Source organism: Microtus oregoni, unplaced genomic scaffold, assembly GCF_018167655.1.
Source record: "Microtus oregoni isolate MIOR12 unplaced genomic scaffold, Mior012 000045F_ref0000178, whole genome shotgun sequence".
NCBI lineage: Eukaryota > Metazoa > Chordata > Mammalia > Rodentia > Cricetidae > Microtus > Microtus oregoni.
The window spans coordinates 8,280,001-8,285,000 of NW_024543219.1; positions in this window are offsets into that span (position 1 = coordinate 8,280,001).

Here is a 5,000-nt window from a genome sequence, read left to right on the forward strand (position 1 = left end):
AGCTAGAAAATATTATTTTTAGTGTGGTAACCCAGACACAGAAAGACAATTATCACATGTACTTACTCATAAGTGGTTTTAAAACATAAAGCGTAGAAATCCAGCCTACAAACCACAATCCCAGAGAACTTAGACAACAATGCGAACACTAAGAGAGACTTACATAGATATAATCTACATAGGAAGCAGAAAGTAGAAAAAGACAAGATCTTCTGAGTAAATTGGGAGCATGGGGACCTTGGGGGAGGGTTGAAGAGAGGGAGGGGAGAGGCAGGGAGGGGAGCAGAGAAAAATGTAGAGCTCAATAAAAGGGGGGGGGGGGAGAAAAAAGATACTAGAAAGTCCAAAAAAAAAAAAGAAAGAAAGAAAAGAAAATATATTCCTAATGTCATCTAGGGTCAAGACAATAGATGTAGACATTGGATAGAGTTGAAGGAAATAGCTCTTGCTGCTCTCCCAGATGGGTGTTGGGAGATCTGGTAAGGCCTGAGAACTTCTAAGCAGTGTCTACACAGTGTCCAGGATCTGAACAGGGCTGGAAGCTGAGGGCCAATGTTGGACAAAGTGCCCCAGAAGGTACTTTGGTTGGTTGCTTCTCTTCTCTAACTGCCCCAGAGGTAACCGTCCAGAAGTGTTGGGTGGGTGACTGATGTCAGACAACAGAGCAGAGGAGGTGCGGTAGGCAGGAGGGAGGGGCTTCTGAGAAAGCTTAAAAAATGAAATGGCACATTCTTGTAAGAATTTCACACCTGGTGTCTCCTTTGCTTTTTCTCAGACTCCCTGACCCCCACCCCACAGACATACACAGAGAGACTGGCTCCTCCCTAGAATTGTCTCTCGTTTGACCCTTAGCAGTCACTGTGATGTTGAATGCTTAGTCATCAGGGAGTGGCACTACCTTACAGGATTTAAATGATTTAAAGTATTATGAGATGTGGCCTTGTTGGAGGAAGTGTGTCACTGGGGGTAGGCTTTGAGGTCTCAAAAGACCACGCAAGCCCAGAGCCCTCTCTCTACCTAGGGATCAGGATGTAGCCCTCAGCTTCTTCTCCAACACCTTCCTGCATGCTATCATGAAGATAATGGCTAATCATGCTCTCCACCATGATGACAACGGGCTAAACAATCTGAGCCACACACAATATTATACAGGAAAAACAGATGACAGACCACTAGACAGACTCACGGGAGTGTACTCTAATGAGGAATCAGATTTGCAAAGCTTTGGGAACTTGTCTTTTGGATAGTCACTGTCAAATGTGTAGAGATCTTGTGAAATCATGGTGTTTCTTCGTCCATAATGGAATTCATCCAAAAATATCCTTAAACAACTTTTTTTTTGGGGGGGTGGGTTGTTATTTGAGACAGGGTTTCTCTGTGTGACAGTCTTGGCTGTCCTGGAACACACTTTGTAGACCAGGCTGGCCTTGAACTCACTGAGATCCGCCTGCCTCTGCCTCCCAAGTGCTGGGATTAAAAGCATGCACCACCACCGCCCAGCATATAAACAATTCTTTAAAGCTGACTTTTCCTGTACTGGCAGCCGTGTACCTTTCTTCATACCGTGGATCCCTGGTGTGAAAGCATTTGCTTAGCCAAACCTTTGTTCTAGTAATTAATTCTACCTAAAGTTTGTCCCCCACAATTATCCTTATTGACAGGACTCACTGACAAGAAAGGAGCCCTGAGTAGAGAGACAGTATGTCTGCTCTCACTGATTAACAGGTCTCTGTGGCCCTGAATTCTCTAGCAGCAGACTCAGGAGGGTGTAACCTACTGGTCTTTGCTCTACCCTAACAAGCTATTAATGTTCTGTACTTACCTTCATCTTTCATTTGACACAAAGTCTTAGTCTAGGAAATTAATTGTTTGCACCTTTACCCCTAAAAGATACAGGAAAACACCTAAGTCACTAAACCAAGCCCAGAGAAGGAAATTCCTTCTCACCTGGGCACCAGTGAATACAGCACAAGGATGCTTGGCCTGGGGGTGGATGGAGGGGTGAGTTCCATCCTAATCCTCTCTCCTCCTGGAACCTGCCAGGGAGCTTCACAGTCACGCCTGCCCCTTCTGGGTCATGAGGTGCATACCTCGTCAGTCTTTTATCCATCCTGTTAGCCCTAAAAAATTCACGCTTGCTAACTATGTCTGTGTGGGTATATAAACTGGGAACCTTGTGGGATGGGTAGAATAGTGAGGAACATCAAGAGAGTATTGGAGAGAGAGCATAGAAAGAATAAATGGTACATGATAAAAAGACTTATGTAGCTAATTTATTTCGTTTACCCTCAGACCTTATTAGTCAGGTTTTCGCCTGCTATAGCGATCATTGTGAATCCTGAAAGGTTTAGTGGGACTTAACCCCAACATATACCTTCATACTGAACCTCTGAAACTGTAAGCAAGCCTCCAATTCAATGTTGTGTTTTGTTTTTGTTTTACGTAAGAGTTGCTGTGGTCATGGTGTCTATTCACAGTAATGCAAAAGAGACTGTCATGGATTTGTTCCATTAAATGTCCTTTTGGGAAAACGCCTACCTCCTTTAGTAATTGGTAAGACCCTCAGGGGCAGAGACTGCTTGAGCTTCCCAGTGCAGTGCCTTCAGACTGCTGTGATTGTGGTGTGTCATGGGGGGGGGGGTCTCATGTTTTAACTCTGAGCCTACTTGCAGCTGTAAACCAAGGTTCAGAGGGTTATGAAGAAAAACAGTGGCAGGAGGGATCCCCCCGAGGAGTCCTCTCTCTACCTCAGGCACCTCAGCAAGCCTTTACGTCCACAGCTCATAACAGTTACTTTTTTCCCAGCAATCCTGGCACGTTAGTCCTCCCAGACAAGGAAGCTTTGACACAGAGGGTTCAAATAACATGTACAGAGTCAGACATCGCTAAAGACAGAGTTGGGATTTGAACCGTCTCACTCCGGATTCAATTATATTTTACCACACATTGCTGCCAATTCCTTACCAAATGGGTGAAATCAGATTAAAGTAAATTCCAGCTGGGTGGTGGTGGCTCACACCTTTAATGCCAGCACTCGTGAGGCAGAGGCAGGTGGATCTCTGTAAATTCGAGGCCACTCTGGTCTACAGAGCAATTTCCAGGACAGCCAGCGCAGCACAGAGAAACCCTGTCTCTAAAAACCAAAAACCAAAACCAACCAACAAAACAACCAACCAAACAAACAAACAAAAAAAAGTAAGTTTCACAACAGCCTTCCAATCTAATAAAGTTACTGGGCACTCCAGAGCATAAACTTCAGACTTCCATTTTATTTTGGTTTATTTTATACAGAGTTTCTCTGTGTTGTCCTGGCTGTCTGAACTCACTATGTAGACCAGGCTGGCCTTGAACTCAGAGATCCTCCTGCCTCTGCCTCTCAAGTGCTGGGATTAAAGGCATGCGCCATCACCGCCACCACCACCACCTCTGCCTGACTGAAGTCTCATTTGGATACTATGCCATCCCTTTCAGAATTATGAATCTGATTCAGGAGAGCCATGGTGATAGCCCACCACCCAGACTCATCTAAAGGGTAGGATGAAAGAAGTGAATTATGGGTAGGGGACTGGAGGATGAGAGACTAAATTTGGCTTTTGCTTCCGCTCACTTCCTTTGTCATTTGATTCTTAAAGTTTCTTTCTTTCTTTCTTTCTTTCTTTCTTTCTTTCTTTCTTTCTATGAGGGGGGTTGAAATAGGGTTTCTCTGTAGCTTTGGAGCCTGTCCTGGAACTCACTCTGTAGACCAGGCTGGCCTCGAACTCAAAGAGATCCACTTGTCTGTCTGTGGCACACTTCTTTAATCCCACCACTCGGGAGGCATAAGCGGGTGGATCTCTGTGAGTTCGAGGCCAGCCTGGTCTATAGAGCAAGTTCCAGGACAGCCAGGGCTGTTACACAGAGAAATCCTGTCTCGAAAAACCAAAGCACACAAGCAAAAACAACAACAACAAAGAATGAGATCTTCCTGTCTCTGCCTCCTGAGTGCTTAGATTAATTTTTGTTGTTGTTGTTTTGTTTGGTTTTTGTTTTTTTCAAGACAGGGCTTTTCTGTAACAGCTCTGGTTGTTCTGGAACTAGTTCTTGTAGACCACGCTGGTCTCGAACTCACAGAGATCACCTGCCTCTACTTCCCAAGTGCTGGGATTAAAGGTGAATGCCACTACTGCCTGGCCATACTTTAAGATTTTTAAGGATATAATTTAGCTTTTGAGAGAAGTCTTTTGTGTTCACTGTTTCCCCAGTGGCAAAGGGCAGAGGAAGAAGAGCACCAAGGCCTTGGCCCGCCTTGATAGGAGTGACGAAACACAGCATGAGACGATGAGTTTTTGGATTGCTTTGTATATTATTTTCTCCATTCTAAAATCTGAATGCTCCTCGTCTTAGAATTCCATTGGCTATTGCTTACAAATCTTCTGATGTCAGTGAAGGAATTAGCAGTGGCAAGGGGAAGGACAACTGAACAAAGGGCAAACCCCCTCCCACCTGCCATGCCCTTTCCATCTGGGCTGCTATGTGGATGCTGCCCGCACTTGGGGATGGGGATTCCCACATCAGTTAAAGCAATCAGGACAGTTCCACAAAGGAGTATCCTACTCAGGTGGTTCGAGTTTGTGCTAGGTTGACATTAACACCAAGGAGTGCTGTGCTGGAGAGACAGGTCAGCAGTTAAGACACTGGCTGCTTCTCTGCATGACATGGGTTTGATTCCCAGCAACCAAATGGTGACTCACAGTGTTTTTTAATCCCAATTCCAGGGGATCTGATGCTTTCTTCTGACCTTGTCCTGTTCTGGTTTCCACACAAACCATTCATGCCCATGGTACAAACACATAAAGTAAAAATAAATAAATTAAAAAAAAAACCCAAAACTAAAACCGACCATCATATAATCCAAATTACATTTTGTTATTTAATGTTCTTTACTAAGTAATCACTAAGCAGATTTTCTTTTCATAAGGTTTTTGTGTTGGCTTATTATTTGTTTGAGAAGGGTCTCACTA